The sequence below is a fragment of the Mustela putorius genome, unplaced genomic scaffold (genome assembly GCF_011764305.1).
Source record: "Mustela putorius furo isolate JIRA1106 unplaced genomic scaffold, ASM1176430v1.1 tig00003901_pilon_pilon_pilon, whole genome shotgun sequence".
NCBI classification, from domain to species: Eukaryota; Metazoa; Chordata; class Mammalia; order Carnivora; family Mustelidae; genus Mustela; species Mustela putorius.
Window position 1 is genome coordinate 7390704 of NW_025422049.1, and position 22915 is coordinate 7413618.

Genomic DNA, 22915 nt, shown 5'->3' on the forward strand with positions numbered 1-22915 from the left:
TTAAAGCCTCTGCCTTCAGTTCAGGTCATGATCCCAGGGTCCTGGGATCAAGCCTCGCATCGGGCTCTCTGCTCAGCAGGGAGCCTGCTTCCTCCTCTTTCTCTGCCTACCTCTCTGCCTACTTGTGATCTCTGTCAAATAAATAAATAAAATCTTTAAAAAAAAAAAAAGATTACACAGAACAAGATGAGCAGAACTTCTGCAAGGCTAAAGGGGTCTTTTCCAAAAGCCTTGCAGGGGCACCTACATGGCTCAGTTGGTTGAGCATCAGACTCTTGGTTTTGGCTCTGGTCATGATCTTGCAGTTATGGGATCCAGCCCCGAGTAGGGCTCCATATTCAGTGCAGATTCTGCTTTAGATTCCTTTTCCTTTCCCCTTTGCCTCTCCCTGCTCACTCACTTTTGCGCTCTCTCACTCAAATAAACAAAAATCTTTTTTAAAAAAGCCTTGCAAAGAGGAGTTAGCTTATTTGTATTTCCCTTGGATGCAGGGAAACAAATAATAAATAGGGAAGAACAAATCGAAGTTTCTGGTGTCAGATCCAACAGCCAGAAAGGCTCCCTTTTTGCAATAGATTAGAAAGAAAGGGAGGAAATAAGGTAAGAAGCAACATCGAGAAAAAGGTATACAGGTCTGGTCCAATCATCTTGGGAAAGCTGTCTCCTTCAGCTGTCGTCTGCTTCAATTCCTGGAAATCTTTTTTTCCAGGTACTCATGGGATGTGCAGATCTAGTCAGGGTCTGGTGCTTTCGTTAGATGTGACACACGGGAGGCTGCTTGGCTGGCTCAGTCAGAGGAGTGTGCAACTCTTGATCTCGGGGTTGTGAGTTCGAGCTCCATGTTGGGTGGAGAGATTATTAGTTTAAAAAATAAATCTTAAAAAAAAAAAAAAAAGGATGTCACACATGGATCCAAGAGTCATTCCTTGGAGTTCCGCAGTACAAGGGTTGGTTAACAGTACCTGAAAGGGGCCTTTCCACAGGGTTGAAGAGAGTCTTTCTGTAGCTGTCTTTTCCAACAGATGAAATCTCTGGACTGCAAGGTATGACGCTTTAGATCTTTGTCTCCCAGGAAGGCACTGTGGAAAGATTGTTCTACTAAAGCGTGGTTATTCTCAACAGAAGCAATTGGGCCTATGCAATATTTAAGTATATCTCCTTTTACCATTTGTAGATCGAAAGAAGCCCGCCATTGGCCATCCTGTGATTATCTCAAAAGGTAAGAGTTTATAGGTTCCAAAGAGGTAGATCTAAAATGTAGGAAAACTAATGGCAGTGCTTTTGGTGGGATTATTGGAAGAGCCTCTACAAATTTTGCTTAACAATACCATTAGTGGGGCGCCTGGGTGGCTCAGTGGGTTAAGCCGCTGCCTTCGGCTCAGGTCATGATCTCAGGGTCCTGGGATCGAGTCCCGCATCGGGCTCTCTGCTCGGCAGGGAGCCTGTTTCCTCCTCCTCTCTCTCTCTGCCTGCCTCTCTACCTACTTGTGATCTCTCTCTGTCAAATAAATAAATAAAATCTTTAAAAAAAAAAACAAACCAATACCATTAGTGTGTTTGACTTGCCCTGAGGATTAAGGGTAGTAAGCACAGGAGAAATGTTGTAACAATGCCCAAACAACACAAACCTGTCGAAGCAAGTTCTCTGGTCACTATGAAGTTTGAGGGGGAATTCCCCAGGTACGGATGATTTTTTTCTAGTAGGATTTTAGCCACAAAAAAATAGCAGTCCGGTGAGAAAACATACAAACCATTATCAAGACAAATTTATATGCCTGAGATGGAGGAAGCTGAATAAAATCTATCTGCCAAACTTTGATCTATTGGGCAACTTACAGTGTCCAGAAGCAGTGCACACAGGTGTTCCCAAATTATATTTAAAGGCGGGGAGGGCAAGCAGAGTAGGCACTGTGTGGTCTTGTTAACATTTACCCCCCAGTATTGGCTCAAAGGTTTTCATTTTATCAGCAGACCAATGATTGGATACGTATCCAGTAGTCAGTACTAGGAATTTTAGAGTCTATGGCAGCACTGGATTATTACTTGGCCCAACCTAGAGTTTTCTTTTTTTTTTTTTTAATTGAACCAGCAGTCATTAGGTTTTCAATATTGTTTTTTCCTTTTCTGGGGCTGATGGTTGGGCATCTCTAGTCAATTTTTCTAGATTATCATTTGGGGAGGGGGAACATCCCTTTGACCATGACAGAGGTTTGGCTGTTGGTTCCTTCAAGAGCAGCATTCTTTGCAGAAATATCAACTAGGTGGTTTCCTCTGGCCTCCAAGGAATCCAGCTTAGAATGCGCAGGGACCTTAATACTGGCCAAAGCATCTGCCAATTGTATGGCATCTAGTAATTTCTGAACATAAAGGCCATTTTTAATTTTGTCCCCACTAGAAGTGAGGAAGCCTCACTGTTTCCTTAGCATTCCAAAGTCATGAGCTACTTCAAAGGCCTACCTACTGCCAGTATAGATATTTGCAGTTTTGCCCTTGGCTAAAATGCAGTCCGAGCAAGAACAGCCTGTTGGGCCAGGATAGCTGAGGGCAAAGGTGCTGCCTTAATGGCTTTTAAAAAACCTGTAATAGCATACCCAACATCATATTTACCATTTCCACCTTTAAAATAAAAACTATTGGTGGGCGCCTGGGTGGCTCAGTGGGTTAAGCCGCTGCCTTCGGCTCAGGTCATGATCTCAGGGTCCTGGGATCGAGTCCCGCATCGGGCTCTCTGCTCAGCAGGGAGCCTGCTTCTCTCTCTCTCTCTGCCTGCCTCTCCATCTACTTGTGATTTCTCTCTGTCAAATAAATAAATAAAATCTTTAAAAAAAATAAATAAAATAAAATAAAAACTATTGGTAAAAGTCTGCTTTATGCAAAGGAGCTTTCTGTAAGCCATCACAGGGAGTCTGACAGTCATGAAGAGTATTGTCTACAGAGAAGGAAGAATGGTGGCAAGGTTAAGATTAGTACAGCAAGAAAGTCTGGAATCCAATTTCTCACAGCAGCCAGCTAGCCTAAGAAAACCTTACAACTGGCTTCATTTTGGGAAGTTCAGGATGCCATGAGGACTGTTTGGATCTATGTGTAGCCTTTGTTCTGAGCTCAGGTGCTGCAAATATCAAACCAGAGTCTGAGCAAACTGCAGTTTCTCCACAGAAACCTTGCGTTCCTTTAAAGCTAACAGCCTAAACAGGTGGATGCTGTCCCTGCAACGCCTGAGAAGGGGATCAGAGAAGCAAGTGCCTGAGTATTGTAATAAGGCAGAACTTCTAGTTAACTTTGTATCTTCTAAATCCACTTTTAAGGTTTGGGAGAAGTAGGAAGGACTTTCAGCAAAACTCTGGGGCATTACTGCCCAGGTACACTGCTCTTCTTCCCCAAAAGGCAAAGAGATAATTGACGGACCTTATCCACAGAGAAATCAATCACAGCTAAAAATCTGACGAAACAAATACAAGATGTTGAAGGGTCATCTGATTCACCGAGCTGGCAATTTTGGTTGTTGCTATCAAATTCTAGAATTATCTCCCCCTTTCAGGAGAAAAAAATTCCAATGTTATTTTTCTAAGAAATCTCAGCCCAAAAATTGAATAGGGGCAGAGGAACTAAGAAAAGAATGAGTATCTCTTAAAGGAAACAAGAAGGAATTGGTTTAAAGATAGGAACGGGCTGAGGTTTACTAGCGACCCCCACTACTTGAACCATTTTAGTACTTCGAGCAGGGGCTGCTTAATAATAGTGGGACTGCGCACTGAGAGCGTAGGTCTGGTGTCGACAAGGACACAAAGAGATTCATCCCCAGTCTGGAGAGTTTCTTCTCCAAGCTGGTAAAGAGGAAGAATTGAGAAAAGCCCCTGTAATTCTTCAGAGTCCTGTAGTTGGGAGTTCAGAGGGCACGGGAAAGGCTGGTTGGAGGGCTTGGTTGGAAGGCACTTGGAACACTTAGAACGCTTACCTTTGGAACAATCTTTCTTCCAATGTCCAATAATGGCAGAGACCAGGAGGGGGTTGCTTTTGTTTAAGGTGCTTCCGTTTGTTAGAGTTGAAAATGAAAGATTTTAGTGGTCTTCCTTGTAGCTGAATTCTCTGGGGTGTGGGTGGGCCACTTTGCTAAAATAACTGAATCTGAAGCAGACAGTTCCCCATTCCATCCTAGTCCTTTTAACCACAAGGGAAAAATCCAGATTCAGCCCTTTAATGAACACAGAATTGAAGGGTACCTGAGTAGATTTAACATCCTTAGAAAGGCCACAATTTTCCTGAAAAACAGTTTGGAGGTGACTGTAATAGCCCTGCAAAGGTTCATGGGGTTTCTGAGTGCAAGCTTCAATCTTATCCCAATCAGCAGGTTTTCGGCAAGCCCTAGGGACTGCCCAGTGAAGCTGTTTAGCAATTGCCCAGCCTGATCATATAAAAAGGCATGGGGTTGGTCTCTCATTTAAAGTTCTAAAGAGGGGCGCCTGGGTGGCTCAGTGGGTTAAAGCCTCTGCCTTCGGTTCGGGTGGTGGTCCCCGGGTCCTGGGATCGAGTCCTGCGTCAGTCTCTCTGCTCCACGGGGAGCCTGCTTCCTCCTCTCTCTCTGCCTGCCTCTCTGCCTACTTGTGATCTCTGTCTGTCAAATAGATAAATAAAATTTAAAAAAAAATAAAGTTCTAAAGATGGGACGCCTGGGTGGCTCAGTCACCTTTGGCTTAAGTGTCTTAAGCACCTGCTTTCAGCTCAGCTCATGATCCCAGGGTCCTGGGATCTAGTCCCGCATGCAGCTCCTTGCTCACCTGGGAGCCTGCTTCTTCTTCTGCCTGCCGCCCTCTCCCGCGCACCTCCCCCCGCCCCGCTTGTGTGCTTGGGGCTCGCTCTCTCTCTCTCTGACAAATAAATGAAGTCTTTGAAAAATAAAGTTCTAAAGATTTTTCAGGATCATCCCAATTAGCTGTTTTCATCCAGTGCTGGGCCTGGCCTTCAACAAGCATGTGAACTGGCTCAGATACAAATCTGAGGAAGCTGATTGGTAGGTCTGAATGATTACATTAAATTCCTTGGCAAATCTATGAGGATCTTCAATAACTCCTAGAAAATCTTTCACTATGGCTCCTAGTTCAGTCTTAGTCCAGGGGACATGGGAAAGCAGGAGCTTCCTAAGAGCGTAATTTTAAAGGGGCCGGTTTTAATGGGTTCAGAGAAGGGAGAGGGGAGAGGTTCAGAGAAAAAGGGAAGTTCACTGAGAGAAGAAGAATGAGGAAGCAGAAGGTATAAAGGATGTAGAGACAAAGAGGACAGGGGAAGAAGAAAGAGGCCTGAAAAGGTTTTTTTGTCTTCTTTCAATTGTTTGTTCACCTTCGTTAATTTTAAATGGTATTTTTTTTTAAAGAGATGATTTTAGAGTCTTAGATACTCTTGGAAGCTTCAAGATATTCATTGAAATAGGTATCCCATTCAGTTCATTTTATTTTAGAGCTTCTAATTTGGCTCTAAGAAAATCAAGTTTGGGAAGATCCAACGTTCCCCATAACAGCCACTGGAATCCTAAGTAATTTTTTGTTAAGTTGGTCCAATTACTTAAAAATGCACATGAGGAGGGACCATAGTTTTAATCATAAAACTGGCTGGGGTCCCAGAAGGACGACCCTCCTGAGAGAACTTAGCAGATTGAGAACCCATTACTCAAAAGCAGAGGTTCAGGAAACAGAAGAGTACTCACGAGGAAGGACAACAGTTTCATTAAAAAAAATTTTTTTAAACAGATCCAAATGAAGTCGGAGAGCTCAACCAGAAGGAGGGAGCTCAGATCCGAGAGTAGACTTACCGAACTAAAGGCAAGATGACTCACAGAAGCAGAAAGCACAAGGTACTAACGTAGGTACTTTACATGGTTCTGGGGGTCGTGACTTCCTCAGGGGTTCCTCTCCTTTGGGTCCCATCTGGGTCACCATGTAATGCTGACCTTAAAAAGCAAAAGAGCCAGTTATTCTACCAGCAAAATGACTTCATAAGGGAATAGAGAGGAACTGAAACTCAAGATAGGAAAACTACGGTGAACCAGGGGCAAATCCAGAAAACTGAGGAGAGGGGCTTGCTTTTAGGAGGGGAAAGGAAGAAGCTAGGAGGAGAAGCTGTTTTGCTGAGTTCTCACTGGCTGGATTGTTGCTGGGCCATGAGAAATTCTTCCTCCTGCTGGGGCGTTACAAGGTAAGCGGCTTCCTCTTGGGGAATGCGAAATATGCTTCTTACAAGCAAGCAGTAATTCATGAGAGCTGCCCCTTCAGGGCTTCCCGACTCAATTTTTAAACTGTTTTTGAAATTTACTCTTTATTTATTTGAGAGCGAGCGAGAGAGATCAAGCACATATGGCTTGTAGGGGCATGTAGGGGCAGATGGGGAGGGAGAGAATCTCAAGGAGACTCCCCACTGAGCATGGAGCCCAGTGCAAGGCTCAATCTCACAACCCTGAGATCAGGATCTGAGCCGAAATCACAAGTGGGTTGCTTTACCGACTGAGCCACCTCCTGACTCCATTTTAAATGAGGTTTCCTTTATTTTCACATTTCCCACTTTACAGCCTCTGGACTTTTCCCAAGTCCTTCCTCGCAATCAAAATGTACCTGTTTATTACCTCTTTACTTGATGTCAGTGATATAATTCAGGGTTAAGGCATACTAATATTTTGTGGATTTTGTTTCCCACATGCCCCACATAAGAGTTTCAAGGGATGTATTATGAAGAATATTAAATTAACAAAATATTTAGGGACCTAGTATGAACCTGGCATTGGCCTAGATCCTATAGCACTGTATCAAAGAACAGAAAAATTGCCACTGGGGCGCCTGGGTGGCTCAGTTGGTTAAATGTCTGACTCTTGATTTTGGCTCAGGTGGTGACCTCAGAGTCGTGAGATTGAGCACCACATGAGACTCCGTGCTCCATGCTGTCTACTTCTCTCCCTCTCTCTCTCCCTCTGCCCCACCCCCTGCTCACACACTTGCACACTCACCCTCATAAATAAAATCTTCTAAAAATACTTTATAAAGAAAGAAAAATTGCCACACTGGATCTATCCAGCCTACTACCCAGTACTACAAAGGACACGCTCTGGAAAAAACAGAGATGGGGCACCCAGGTGGCTCAGTCGGTTAAGTGTCTGCCTTTGACTCAGGTCATGATTCCAAGGTCCTAGGTTTGAGAACCACGCCAGGCTCCACGTTCAGTGGGAGAGTCTGTTCCCCCTCCACCCTCTCCCTGCTTATGTGTGCGTGCGTGCGCGCTCTCTCTCTCTCTCTGAAATAAATAAATAAATAAATTTTTTTTTAAAGAAAGAAAAAACAGAGATGGAACATTCAAACAACCTTTCTGGCAGGCTTTTTAGACAAACATAGAAAAGGCTTTAAAAATTTACACACTCTGACCTATAATTTTACTCCTAAGAATTTATGCTAAGGAAATAATAAGAGATACTTCAAAGATGCAAGTGCAATGATGTGTATTACAACATTATTTATAATACTGAAACAATCTAAATATCCAAAATAGATGGCAAGGTAAATAATTTATTCTGTATTCGTATGATAGAACGTTGTGTACATTAAATTCCTATTAACACAAAATTCTTTGGTGACAAGAAAAATCTATTGCTGATTGTGAAAAATTTTTTTAAAGATTTTATTTATTTATTTAACAGACAGAGATCAGAAGTAGGCAGAGAGGCAGGCAGAGAGAGAGAGGAGGGAAGCAGGCTCCCCGCTGAGCAGAGAACCCGAAGCGGGGCTTGATCCCAGGACCCTGGGACCATGACCCGAGCTGAAGGCAGAGGCTCAACCCACTGAGCCACCCAGGCACCCCTGATTGTGAAAATTTTTGTTTTAATTTTATGCATAGACAAAGACTGAAAAGATTTACCTTAAATGTTGAAAATAATGTTTGTATCAAAATGATAGGAATATGAATGACCTTTTTTAAGCTAAATGTTCTAAATTTCCACAAGAAACATTCTTTTTTAATTGGGAAAAAACAATGCAATTGTCTATTTTTTAAATGGAATATTCCCTGAGAAGGACTATTTGTCTTCCTTAAAACATCAAAGAGTAATAATATTCCCAGCTTCCCTAATGTAGCCATTTATAGTTTTTCATTTGTAAATGTGTTTAACAGTTTTAATCCTTTTCACTTCTGCTAACTTGTGCTATTATTTTTTTTGAAATAATTATACATTCAACAAAGGTTACAAGGAATGTAGAGAGAAGTCCCATGCACTGTTTCCTCAGTAGCCCCAATGTTAGCATCTTATACAACTCTAGCGCAATATCAAAACCAAGAAATTGACATTGGTACAATCCTCAGTGCTTATTCAGATTTCACCAGTTATACATGTACTCGTTTGTGTCTGGGTGTTGTGTGTGGGTGAGTGTTTAGCTCTATATAATTCTATCAGATGTATAGCCTTGCATAACAACCACCACAATCAAGATCTAGAACATTTTCATCACAACAAGAATCCTTCATGTTGTACTTTTTAAAAGATTTTATTTATTTGAGAGGGAGAGAGAGAGAGGGCATGAGTGGAGGAGGAGCAGATGGAGAGGGACAAGCAAACTCGGCGCTGAGCGTGGAGTCCAACATAGGGCTCGATCCCATGACCCCGAGATCATGACCCAAGCCAAAATCAAGAGTCAAATGCAAAATTTTTAAAAACCAGTATTTTTCCTTATATTAACTGGTACAACTCCTTGCTATCCTTTCTATATTTTTTGCCTGCATCTTTTGATCACCTCTTCATCTGATACTACTTTTGTACTATAATGAGAGAACAGGGAAATAATTTAGTATTTCCCAAGAGTACAGAAAGGTTTTTTCTTGGTTTCCCAACCCATCACTGATTAATGTCACATATATATTCTGGGTTGTTGTCAAATTTGGGAAAACTTCTATCGAATTTGGGAAAACCTCTATATCATTTCTTGTCTATATAAGCTGTAAGATTTTGGGCTATGTCAAGTTTTTTATATAATGACTAATCTTAGATAAGCTTTAGACTTACTAGTTTAAAAGTGTTCCCTCAAGTCATTTCTACACTGGTACAGCACCCATAACTTAAATATATGCAGAAGTGATAGGAAACTACATAAATATATCCTGCTAACCCCAAATAAATATATTTGAAATGCAATTTCTCTTTGGTTGGATCCCCAAAAGAATAGTTCCAGTAGAAGGGCACCTGGGTGGCTCAGCTAAGCACCTGCCTTTGGATCAGGTCATGTTCTCCACATCCTGAGATCCAGCCCTATATTGGGCTCCCTGCTTGGCAGGGAGTCTGCTTCTCTCTCTCTCTCCCTCTCTCCTTCTGCCCCTCCTCCCTGTTCATTATCTTTCTCATAAATAAATAAATAAAAATCTTAAAAAAAATAGCTCCAGTAAAAACAGAACTCTCCACAGAAAGCAAACAAAGGCAGAAAATATAAAAGGAGCAAAAGTGTTTTCTGGGTTGGATGAAGATAGACACTTATTTTTAATACTTCTTGTGTCTTCACAAGTAGATTTAAAGTTAATAAAAGTATTCCCCTCTCATATACATTTAAAGTAGTCTAATGTTGTGAATTCCCTTGACAGAATTGGGAAAACCATGTCCCAGAAGAATAAAGCCTCAGAGGAAACCTGCTGGAGCTAATCTGTGGCAGGAAAGCCTTCCCCACCACTGAATTCTAAACGTGCTCCGTGGCAAAGGCTTCTGAAAGGAGGAGAGCGAAGACAGAAATCCTAAGGAAAAGACGGGATGGATTTAGCCACACTAAACTTAAAAACATCCATGATGTTTATTTATTTATTTGACATGAGGTTAAAACAAAACCAAACACTAAAAAAAAAACCCCAATGGGAAAAAAGTACTTGTTATTCATATTACAAAGGAGAGCACCAATACAGAAATCAATTAAAAATTTTAAAGCATGAGGAATCCAACAGAAAAACTGGCAAAGAACATGAACAGTCCATTCACAAAGAAAGAAATACGCAAAGGCAAACATTGAAACAACTGCCAAGGAGTTAGAAAAACCAATCCCTCCCACCCTTCTGTTGGGAATATAAATTAGTTCACCTTTATACGAGGCTACTTGACAATATAAAAATGACACTAACACTTATAAGAAGCTTGCTCTTTGCTAAGTACTCTGTGAAGTGCTTTGCACTGATTAAGTTATTCAATTCTCACTCAGCTTTATTGATATTCAATGTGCATTATTTGAAATAATGAAAACTCTAGACTCCTCAGACCCCCAACAATAGGGTTTGGTTAAATGGATCATGGAACCTCTCTCTATACAACAGGACTGAAATGATCTGTATTTACCACATGAAAAGCTCTCAAAATATAGTTTGCTTTTTTTCAAAGATTTTATTTATTTATTTGACAGACAGAGATCACAAGTAGGCAGAGAGGTAGGCAGAGAGAGAGAGGAGGAAGCAGGCTCCCTGCTGAGCAGAGAGCCTGATGCGGGGCTCAATCCCAGGACCCTGGGATCATGACCCAAGCCGAAGGCAGAGGCTTTAACCCACTGAGCCACCCGCGCACCCTAGTTAAGTTTTTTTTTTAAAGACTACAGAAGAGAATGTATGATATACCATTTCCATTGTACAAAAACTGCATGAATAAATACCTATCTACATATGGATATGTATGTAGAAAAATCTTGGGGAGGAGCACCTGGGTGGCTCAGACAGTTAAGCATCTACCTTTGGCTCAGGTCGTGATCCCAGGGTCCTGGAATCGAGACCCACAGTGGGCTCCCTGCTCAGCGGGGAGCCTGCTTCTCCCTCTCCCTCTGCTGCTCCCCTTCCCTGTGCTCTCTCTCTCAAATAAATAAAATCTTTTAAAAAAAATCTTGGGGACATATAGCAAAATGATGACAATGGTTATTTCCAGGTGGTGGGATTTTAGATGATCTTGATTTTCTGCCTTACAACTTTTCCATGAATGCCTTCTTCAGTTTTGCTATCACTATTCCTGGGCAGCAGGGGTAAGACGGGCTTGAGGGGCACACGACCTGTGGTGTCCTACACAGCTCCATCCTTACAGAAGCCCATGTTTTGTTTAATATTCTACTGTCACGATTTTGAAATTCTGAATAATTCATGAATAAGAGGGCCCACATTTTCAGTTTGCACGGGCTCCTGCAGATTCTGTAGTGGGTCCTGTCAGGAGTACACCTTGCCTCTTCAGCTGTCAGCCTGAAGTGTGGGATCCTGCAACTGTCACCACTCTGAGAACTTGCTGTTTTCATTTTCCTTCCCTCACACAGAAAGGAAAACCTCTCGACAAGGAGGCTTTGGACTCATTTTTTCCACCATCGGCTGATTGATCAACCCTCTCCCTGGACAAGGAAAGCCTCTGAGGACAGACTATTTTTCTTCCCTATTAGATTTTAGCTTTACACTCTCTCCCAGCCCCCAACGGGATGGATCATGGGCGTCCCTTACAACATCTGCCTATACCTTCCAAAATGCCAATCCTGGCAGGGGAAAAACTTGTTCTTCGGAGTAACACACTCAATCACAGCAACTACTCTAGCGTCAAACACATATGCGTTCATTACCTATGTATATTGTCTTTAGGTCATTCAGTAATGAGCCCGTGATTGTGGCCATGAGATTTCCTTATAGTTTATTCCCATCAACTAAGCTTTTCATTGTCACCAACAGTTTCATCTCCACTTGGAGATTTCACTGTGCATGCCTCCCTTTAGATGTTTTGTAAAGATTTATCTTTTGAAAAACTAGCTACCGGGGCGCCTGGGTGGCTCAGTGCGTTAAAGCCTCTGCCTTTGGTTCAGGTCATGATTCCAGGGTCCTGGGATCGAGCCCTGCATCAGGCTCTCTGCTCAGCGGGGAGCCTGCTCCTCCTCTCTCTCTGTCTGCCTCTCTGCCTACTTGTGATCTCTGTCTGTCAAATAAATAAATAAAATCTTGAAAAAAAAAGAAAAAAGAAAAACTAGCTATACCCCATCCCTAAGAAATCATGCTTTTGAAATGTCAAAATAATATCCTTAACCTCCTTTATCTTTACCTTTGTTTCCTATTTCTAAGGCAGCATCTACTCAGAAGAGGGTCACAGCCCACTAGTGACTCAATTCCCTTTAAAACAGTGGCTGTGACATCTCATCAAAAGTTTCATGGGGTCGGGGCGCCTGGGTGGCTCAGTGGGTTAAAGCCTCTGCCTTCAGCTCAGGTCATGATCCCAGCATCCTGGGATCGAGCCCCGCATCGGGCTCTCTGCTCTGAGGGGAGCCTGATTCCTCCTCTCTCTCTGCCTGCCTCTCTGCCTACTTGTGATCTCTGTCTGTCAAATAAATAAAATCTTAAAAAAAAAAGTTTCATGGGGTCAACTTATATTACATCCACCAAATGTTTTATCTGCATGCTACTTAATCCTTCAAATAAATCCAGTTAACTAGATAAGCATTATAGAAATCACATCTCCTCTGGGAAATTCTTTTGGTCCAAATATCTTCTACTAGCTTTTCTGACAGGAAAGTCAAAATTCCCAGTTCTTGAGTCACCTCTGTTGTGCCACACTTACCATATAAACTAAAAAAAAAAAATCCAATTTTGGATATTTCCAAATACACATAAAAGTATAAGGAATGATGCAATTAAGTTCCAGGTATCCATTACTCCCCTTCAGCAATTACATTCTGCCAATCTCAATCATCACTTTTTAATTTCGTTTCTTGATTTAGAGGAAATTTTGAGCATTGGCTTCTCACTAGGAATACAGCCAAATTCATAGTCTCACTTGAAATAAAGCTGTCACCTCAGTAGCAGTTATCTAGTTAGAATCTAAACACATTCCCCCTTCCCAGATTCCCCATCTCTAACCAACCTGCTCCCCAACTCCCGCTCTTCCCACCCCTAAGCCGCAACTGGCATTTGTCCCAGCTAACTGATCTAATGATCTAATCCTTTCTCCTTTCAACTATGGGAACACGGGACAGGGAGACTTAGAGAACACATTTGTTCAGCATTCTGCAGAAGAGGCAAAATTGCCTTCTGACCCATGCATTCCAGGGCAATTCCGTTTCACTTCTTCACCTTCTGGAGAGGTGAGCAAATAACAGCTTTAGAACAAAAAAATATATTTTTGGAGCTTTTGTTCAGAGATCTGTTTAGGGGCGCCTGAGTGGCTCAGTTGGTTGAGCTTTCCACTCTTGGTTTCGGCTCAGGACATGATGTCACAGGTCCTTAGAAGGACCCCCATTGGGCTCTGTACTCAGCGGGGAGTCTGCTTGAAGAGTCTCTCCCTCTGCCCCTCCCCCAACTTGTGCACACAGGGATGCAGGTGCTCTCGAATAAATACATTTTTTAAAAAGATCTGTTTAAAAGTATGCTATGTCTATGCATGAGAAAGTGGGTATTAAGCAAAGAAGGCAAGAAGAGCAAGGTTCAGAGGGAATAAGATGGAGAATTAAGTTATGGGTCTCGCAAAAGGAAGCAATACTTCTGGGCTGCCTCTGACACTTGATCTCCTTTATCTTCCCAACAATTTCAGGTACAACTGAATTCCCATTTTACATATGAGGAAACTGAGGAAACTCAAAACGTCAGAAATCCTGTGGCTCCAGGCACCCAGTCTGTGAATGCTGGAGGAGGAATTCAATCGTATGTGACTCCAAAGTCGTGCTCTTTCTCCCTAAGCAGTGGGCTTGGGAGCACTGGGCAGTGACACAGGACATTTGTCAGGGTCCCCAGGACAATCTCTTTTGAGGGCTTAGCCTGCAAACAAATGCCACTTTGTAATGAGACTTTCTCTCTTTCTCACCAGATGGTCCCCTAAATTAGTTGAAGCCTGTGGGCCTTAAATATAAAATAGGCGGATGCATGTTGATTATAATACTGCAGCTTGGTTTTCATCGCAAGTGTTAGGCTTAAAATGTAAGAATGTGATTGACTTATAGCATTTTCTTTTTAAAGGATGAAAGTTCCTTGCGTTTGATCAACCCAGCCCCTGGAAGCCTGGCTGCTGCTCTCCATAACACAGAGAACGACACCCAGGCAGGCGCCCAAAAGCAAGGGTACCATAGCCATCTGCCTAGGACAGGCCTGAGCCACACGACTTTGACCCAATCCACACTGCTGATGTTGCCCCTTGGAGGCCCATGGGAGGCAGTTTGTGCTCTTCCTCCCTTGGCCAGACTAGGCAAGTTTGTGTTTCCTCCAGAAGCCCCCGGCTTGCTACAATATTATCCACCCAGATCCTTCTTTGCCATCAGCATTTACCTGACCCTGCCTGGATCTAGAAGCTGATCCATCTGGACTGGACATCCGCCCCTTTCTTCCCCACTGAGCTGGAGGGAAAAAAGGCAGCTTTAAAACCTGCTTCTCTTTTACTCACACTTAGTATGCCTGTTTTGTCTGGATGTAAAGGCCCACTCACCTACAGCTAGGAAAAATTCTGCTCTCCTATCTAACTTTGGAACTGAGAAATCAGTCTTTGTTCAGACACGCTTCTCTACAAAGCCCGGCAGCTGGGGAGGAGTGGTGGCAGCAGAGAGGCTGCGGGAGCCAGGAAGGGAGAGGAGGGAGGCAATGGCGAGTGGAGAGGAGCAGTCGCCTCAGGGAAGGGAGACAGTTATCACAGGGTCCAGCAGGCAGCAGTAAGGGAGATGGCTCACGATTCAGGAAGAAGGGAGAAGGGGCTAAGTACCAAGCACTATGCTAGATGCTTTACGTATACCGGAACGTATACGTATACGTGGGACCAGAAATGAGGAGAAATTTTTGAATGCTAGGACACGGATTTAGGCAAGAAGTAATGAAGGACTTAGGAGAATGATAGCAGTTTGAATGGAAAAGAAAGAAGAAATAGGATTCACTGTGAGAGGAGTTTCAGCCTAACTTACCGGTTCACTGGGTGCAGAGGTCAGGGAAGAGGAAACCAAGAGAGCTTTGGGTTTTCATAATAAGTGACTGGGAAGATAGGGGACATTAATAGGAAAACGATGGTCAGGAGATAGATGTAGACGAGGTTGATCAATTTGGTTTGGGACCTATCTAATCTTTAAAAAAAATTTTAAAGGTTTTATTTGAGAGAGAGAGAGAGAGAGAGAGAATGAGAGAGTGGGAGGAGGGGCAAAGGGGAAGGGAGACAGAGAGGGAAAGAATCTCAAACAGACTCTGAGATAAGTGTGGCTCCCAACAGGAGGCTCGATCCCACAATCCTCAGATCATGAGATGAGCTAAAACCAAGAGTCTGACGCTCAACCGACTAAGCCACCCAGGTGCCCCTTGAAATTTTTTTTTAAAGAGTTTATTTATTCATTTGACAGACAGAAATCACAAGTAGGCAGAGAGGCAGGCAGAGAGAGGGGGCGGGGAAGCAGGCTCCCCGCTGAGCAGAGAGCTGATCCCACAATCCTGAGATCATGACCTGAGCTAAAGGCAGAGGCTTTAACCCACTGAGCTACCCAGGTGCCCCTGAAATTTTTTATAATACAAATTTTCAAACATAGAGAAAAATTAAGGAAATAGGATATTGAAGTCCCATATACCCATTACCTAGCTCGACAATTATCAATTTATGGCCAATCTTGTTTCACCAATACCCTTACCTATTCCTCCTTTCCCCAACTAGATTATGTTGAAATAAATCTCAGATACATGATACCATCCATAAACACTTCAGTATGTATTTCTAAAAGATATTCTTAACATAGACACATAGTGGGGCGCCTGGGTGGCTCAGTGGGTTAAAGCCTCTGCCTTCAGCTCAGGTCATGATCCCAGGGTCCTGGGATCGAGCCCCGCATCGGGCTCTCTGCTCCGCAGGGAGCCTGCTTCCTCCCCTCTCTCTCTGCCTGCCTCTCTGCCTGCTTGTGATCTCTGTCAAATAAATAAATAAAATCTTTAAAAAAAACCCATAGACACATATAATTATCTTACCTAAAAGAAATTAATCATCAAATACTTAATGTCATCAATAAGTATCCAAATTTCCTCTCCTTGTTTATTTATAATTGAGTGGCTAAAATCAGAATCCAGATAAACAAGACCCACTGAATGTAAGATTCTGTCTAAAACTGCCATGTAGACATATCAAACAGGCAACTAAAATTTCAGGTCCAAAACTCAAATGAAGAGGTAGAGGCCAGGGATACAGATTTAGAAATCATCTTCCCAGAGGGATGATGAAGCTATTTGAATAAATGAAGCTGAGTAGATACCATAGAAGGAGAATATAGCAATAAGAATGGCTCAAGGATAAAGCCTTGGGGAACAACTACATTCAGGAAGAAAAGAGCCCTCTGGGATGGGGATGGGAGTAGTTTGAGAAAGAAGTGAAAAGCTGAAAAAGAAAACAAGATAATGATGTCACCGGAGCCAAGAAATGAAAGCATTACACAGAGGGAGAACCATGTAATTGTGCTCGCTTCATGTTTTCCATCAAAAGAGTCTTGGGCTGGGGCACCTGGGTGGCTCAGATGGTTAAGCACCTGCCTTCAGCTCAGGTCATGATCCCAGGGTCCTGGGATCCATCCCCATGTAGGGCTCCCTGCTCAGTGCAGAGCCTACTTCTCGCCCTCCCTTGGCCATTCCCTCCACTTGTCCTCTCTGGCTCTCTCTCTGTCAAATAAATAAATTATATATATACGTATATATATATTTTAAAGTCTTGGGCTAAATCTCAGTCCCTGCTCTACTGTGTGACTTTCTAGCTGTGCTATACATTAAGCAAATCATATCTGTAAACCCAACATTCTTCGAATGTAAAAAACAGGTAAGACCAGTCCTTCCCATTAAAAGGCTGTGTAAGGATCAAATGAGAAAGGGATCCATGTGAAGAAGGCCTTTTTTACTGCAAAGTATTGGACAAATATGAGAGGCTATTCACTCAATACATCTTTACTGTTTTTATTAATGTGAAAATATACCTTAACTGCTGAAGGGAAGGTTAAGTTTCTAATATTAAAAAATGCTGAATTCCAAAGGCCATAATTCTTCTAGAGTCTCATACTAGCTAGCTCTTATGAGCATCTACTGTCTACTGGGCACTATTCTAAATCCTACAAATAGGGACAGGGGCACCTGGGTGGCTCCGTCAATTAAGAGTCTGCCTTCAGCTAGGGTCATGATCTCAGGTCCTGGGATCTAGCCCCACATCTGGCTCTCTACCCAGCAGGGAGTCTGCTTCTCCCTCTACCTCTGCCCCCTCCCACTGCCCCTGCTCATGTTCACTCTCTTTCTCAAATAAATAAAACCTTTTAAAAAATAAAATATATCCTCCACATACCTTAACTCATTTGAGCCCCTCAAAATCATATGAGATAGGTACTATTATGAGTCTTGTTTTACAGATGCTGAAGCTGAAGCTGAGAGGAGTGAACTAACTTGCCCCAGGTCACACAGCTCGAAAACCGGTGAGTCAAAGCTCAAGCCAAGTCTTTCCTATGCCCAAAACTGACCTCTTAGTCACTACACCAAAGTTCCTGTTAAAAATATGTATTGAAAGGGGCGCCTGGGTGGCTCAGTAAGTTAAGCATCTGCCCTTGGCTCAGGTCATGATCCCAGGGTCCTAGGATCGAGTCCCACATCAGGCTCCTTGCTCAACAGAGTCTGCTTCTCCCTCTGCCCGTTGATCCCCCTGCTTGTGAGCTCTCTCTGACAAATAAATAAACTTTTTAAAAAAAGAAATTAGTCCTTTAAAAAATAGGTACGCATTGAGAGGTACCTGGCTCAGTCCTTGGAACATGCAACTCTTGATCTCAGGGTCCTGAGTTCAAGCCCCACAATGGACTTAGAGTTTAAAAAATTTTAAATTAAAAAACAGTGGAAAAGTATGCTTTGGAAAATTAGAAGATCACCATATTATAACCCTAATGATTTACAGATCTAGGCATCAAGCATCAATGCAGCTATTATCACAGAAACAACCAGACATTATATGGCTCCTGAAGTAAGCACACATTCACCAACTATGAAGTTAATTTTGCCCCCTATCACACCCCAAATGGAACTTGAATCAAACAAAGCTTTTATTTTTTTAATTTTTTTTAAAGATTTTATTCATTTATTTGACAGAGAAAGAGATCACCAGTAGGTAGAGAGGCAGGCAGAAGGAGAGGGAGAAGAAGGCTCTCTGCTGAGAAGGGACCCGGATGTGGGGCTCGATCCCAGGACCCTGAGATCACGACATGAGCCAAAGGCAGAGGCTTAACCCACTGAGCCACCCAGGCGCCCCCAAACAAAGCTTTTAGATTAGGGTCACAGTTGCCAGATAAAATTTAGGACACCAAATTAAAGTTGCATTTCAGATAAACAACAAATAATTTTCTTAGTATAAGCATGTTCTGTGCAATATTTAATATGTCCCATGCATTATACTTGGAGCATACTTTTACAAAAAAGTATTCATTGTTCATCTGAAATTCAATTTTAACTGAGTACCCTGTGTTTCTATTTGCTAAATATGGCAATCCTACTTTATTGTTTTTTAAATATTTTATTCACAGATTTGAGAGAGAGAGAGAGAGAGCACATGAGCAGGGGGGAGAGGCAGAGGAAGAGGGAGAAGCAGACACCCTACTGAGCAAGGAGCCTGATTCAGGGCTTTATCCCAGCCAAAGGCAGACGCTCAACCGACTGAGCCACCCAAGTGCCCTGGCAATCCTACCCATTTATAAGAAACACAAAGGACTGAGAAACATACTAATTTGAATACTCACTAGATGTTTGATTACATTAAGAAATCATTAATTTTTCAGTTGTCTAGTTATGAGTTTTTTTTTTTAAGATTTTATTTATTTATTTGACAGACAGAGATCACAAGTAGGCAGAGAGGCAGGCAGAGAGAGAGGAAAGGAAGCAGGCTCCCCGCTGAGGAGAGAGCCCGATGCGGGGCTCGATCTCAGGACCCTGGGATCATGACCTGAGCCGAAGGCAGAGGCTTAACCCACTGAGCCACCCAGGCGCCCCAATTGTGAGTTTTTTTTAAAGAAGCTATCTTTTACAGATACACATTGAAATGTCTGTGGTTGAAATCATATGATGTCCTAAAGGTCCTTCACAGTAATTTGGAAGGGAGGGAAGGGGATGAGATATAGATGTAACAAGACTGGCCGTGAACTCATGATGTTGAAGCTTCCTCAAAAGTACATTTGATTTCACTACACTCTTCTATTTCTGTGTGTGTTTAAAATTTCCCATAATAAAAAAGTTTTTAAATGAAGCAATACCCAGCACAGTGACTGACATACTGTAAATACTTAATATGTATCTGTTGGCAGGCAAATGGTTTTTTTTTTTTTTTTTTAAGAACGCTCTCAGATGGCCATCAAATGGAAAAACATTCTGGAAATGAGATTACAAGCATGAATATGCCTGAAAACACAAATGAGATTCATTTAGGGACCAAACTATACTCAAATGGAAACAATAATTAATTTGCCCAGACAAGGGAATTTGTTTATTGAAGATGAACAGTTGTGAAAGTGTGGGAAGAAGAGGTATGTATTACAGGAAATTAATTTGGGTAAACACATAAGACATATTTAACCCTCCAAAAAGATGCTATGTGGAAAACAATCCACCTTGGGTTTTCTTCAATATGACATATTCCAGTGAACTGTGTAGAAAGTCATATTAATTTCCCAAAGGCCTTTGGACAGATTTTGAAAATCTGAGTGCTCACATGCAAATAAATTGCCATTACTAGAAATTAATGACTTCTCATGCTAAATAATGCATGCACTTGACAGGATGTCTTTATCAAAAATGCAGTATTGTCAGTTTTAAATGCAGTCTTGCTTCAAATGCTGGGTACATGGGGACAACCAAATTCTAAAGCAATCTTCTGCACAAGGTGTAGGCTAATGTGTTTAGTGAAGTGTTTAGTGTAGGTACGTGAAATAAGCTGTTTGTCTTATGCTTAATATCCCTCTATATTGATACATTATAATTAATTCAACAATTTCTCTTATTGATGGATGTTTCCTACCTCTGCTACTATAGACAACAATGCATTTACCCTTCTACATTTAGCCTTACATTCTGGTGCTTTAATTTCTGGGAGAGAGATTATAAGAAGTAGGTTGGCTGGGCCAAGAGTATAAATATTCTTAATTTTAATAGATACAAATTGCATGTATTTCTAAATTAGGGCTACAAATGTGCAGTGGTGTTCTAAAAATGCAATCACCAAGAGCACCTGGGTGGCACGGTTGGTTAAGCGTCTGATTCTTGGTTTCTGCTCAGGTCATGATCTCAGGTCCTGAGATCAAGCCCTGTGTTGTGCTTCATACTCAGTGTCTGCTTGAAATTCTCTTCTCCCTTTGCCCCTCCCTGCCACAAGCTGGCTCATGTTCTCAATTTCTTTCTCAAATAAATAAATCTTTATTTTAAATAATCGGTAATTGCATTTTAAATTATTTAACTACAAGCCAATCATCTTACTAACTTCACTACAAATGCTAAGTAAATTTCAGCTCTGCTTTAAGTAAAGAACTGGGTTCTCTGACAACTTCCCATTAACAGTGCCTTTGGTGTTAGAAATTCCATGGTTTATTCTATTTCAGAGCATACTGTATCAGTACTTCCAGTCTGGTATATCTTCCTGCATCAGGAAGTGGCATTTTATTTTATTTTTAAGATTTTATCTATTTTTTTGACAGAGAGAGACACAGCAAGAGAGGTAACACAAGCAGGAGTGGGAGAAGGAGAACAGGCTTCCCACTGAGCAGGGAGCCTGATGTGGGGCTCAGTACGGGGCTCAATCGCAGGACCCTAAGATCATGACCTGAGCCAAAGGCAGACGCTTAAGGACTGAGCTACCCAGGCGCCCCAGGAAGTGGCATTTTAAATTGTAACCTTGTCAGTCTCTGAATTCTGTGTGCCATTTCAATCTCTCCCTTCTTGGTCCTTTTTTTGCAAGGACAGACTGGTTCTCTGCACTCTTTAAGAAGGTACTGTTTTAGGGACACCTGGATGGCTCAGTGGTTAAGCATTTGCCTTCAGCCCAGTTCATGATCCCAGGGTCCTGGGATCGAGCCCCTACCCCACCCCCACAGTTGAGCCCCATGTCGGGCTCCCTGCTCAAGGGAGAGCCTGCATCTCCCTCTCCCTCTGCTCCTCCCCCTGCTTGTGTTCTGTCAAATAAATAAATAAAATATTTTTAAAAAGAAAATAATAAAATAAGAAGGTATTTTTTTAAAGATTTATTTATTTTAGACAGAGTGCAGTGAGGAGGGGCAGAAGGAGAGAACCTCCAGCAGACTCCCCACTGAGCACAGAGCCCAAGGAGAAACTCAATCTCACTGACCCTGAAACCATGCCCTGAGAGGAAACCAAGAGTCTGATGCTCAACCGACTGAGCCACCAGGCACCCCACAAAAGGTATTTTCATTAGTAACTTCCCCTCTTCTATTTTTTGTCCCTCTAATCTTGAAGATCCCTTTAATGGATCTTCTTCTAATTAAAAAGTAACAACTGCTTGTTAGAACCAGTGAAACAATTCAATATGAGGATGTATAAAGACAAAGCTCATCACCTCCACCTCAATATAATCAGTATTAACAGCCTGCTGAGTCTTCCACAACTTTCCCTGCTCATACAAACAGATCACATATACAAAATTTTGTTTACACCAAAGTATAATCATACTATACACACTGTTCTGCAACTTGTTTCACTCAACTATGTACATATACACACACACATATATATATTTATATATGTGACAATATCTAGTACTTAACAAAATATAGTGGAGATACTCCAGTCTTAGATTCCTTTCCAGTTCTAAAATTTGCTTTTGTGTTCCTTCAGAGAGCATACTACCACTATAATTATTTGTAATGAATTTCTCAATGTCTTTCTTCCCTGCTAGACTGAGAACTCTATGAAGGCAGGGGGCCAATTTTGTTTGCCTCTCTATCTCCAGAATTTAGGATAGTGCTGCCAGGAGAGTAATTGCCTAAAATCTATTTGTTCATTGTTTCAGTGCTTCCTGAAACCTCTGTCTACTTAAACTGGGTCATTGTCAATACTCAAACATTTATCTTTAAGAACTCAAGCCCGAGGAAAGCCACCACTCAGTGTTATTTGGATGGAAACTAGTGATGGTACATTTTAAATATTTGGGGAAATTTGTGTTTTTTAGCAAAAAAAAAAAAAAAGCGAATTTTAAAAGATCACGTGTTTAACAGAGAGTTCTGCACTTATAATTAGGAAAGCTGGATTCTAGTCCCACTTCCAACATAAATTACCGTGTGGCCTTTAATAAGTTCCTTTCCTTTCTGGTCCTGGGGTCCTCATCTGTAGCTCTAACATTCATTAATTCCACAAATATGTACTGTCTACTGCGCGCTGACACTAGGCTAGGTGCTAGTGATACAGGGTTAAATACTAATAACAGCCAACATTTAATGAATGCTTACTCTGTGCTTGGTCTTGCACTAATGGGAGTCCTATGCACTCTCATTTACCTCCTACGAACACTACCGTGATAGTTTCTGTACTTTACAAAGGAGGGAACTGAGGTATAGCGAGGTGAAGTAACTTTCCCAGCATACCAAAGGACGCGGTGAAGACAGGATTGGATTCCAGTCAGTGGGGCTTCAGATGCCATTCCAATAACCACAGAAAATCCTTGCCCTCGTAATTCGAGAAATATTTAGGTGGCCTGCATTTTGGTTCCAGCCCAGAAATACTGGGTGGCGCACCCTTCTCATCGATATGACGGTGCAACGATGCAGTAGCATATTACAGAAACCACTAAGAAACCTGAAACAAGCGCTGCAAGCATCAACGCTCTACCTCGCTCTCGCGGTTTCCACGCCGAGAAGGTGAAGAGGTGGGCGGTGTCAGCGGGTCGTACGCACTGACGCCTCTGCGGCATCCCATTGGATACAGGCAAGCGTACGGGTCACGCCGGCAAGACGCGCTG

General features: G+C 42.2%; 1 long non-coding RNA gene across 2 annotated transcripts; it reads right to left on the bottom strand.

The window, feature by feature from the left end:
• Nucleotides 1–92: 92 nt before the first annotated feature.
• LOC101677804 lies at nucleotides 93–22903 on the bottom strand. 2 transcript variants are annotated; one of them, XR_001181039.2, is made up of 4 exons: nucleotides 22786–22903; nucleotides 5804–5941; nucleotides 963–1079; nucleotides 93–876 (listed from the first exon to the last, which is right to left on the bottom strand). It is a non-coding gene; the product is annotated as an uncharacterized LOC101677804 (long non-coding RNA). The 2 variants fall into 2 exon arrangements; XR_006603023.1 differs by having other exon boundaries at nucleotides 22542–22791.
• Between the last annotated feature and the right edge of the window lie 12 nt (nucleotides 22904–22915).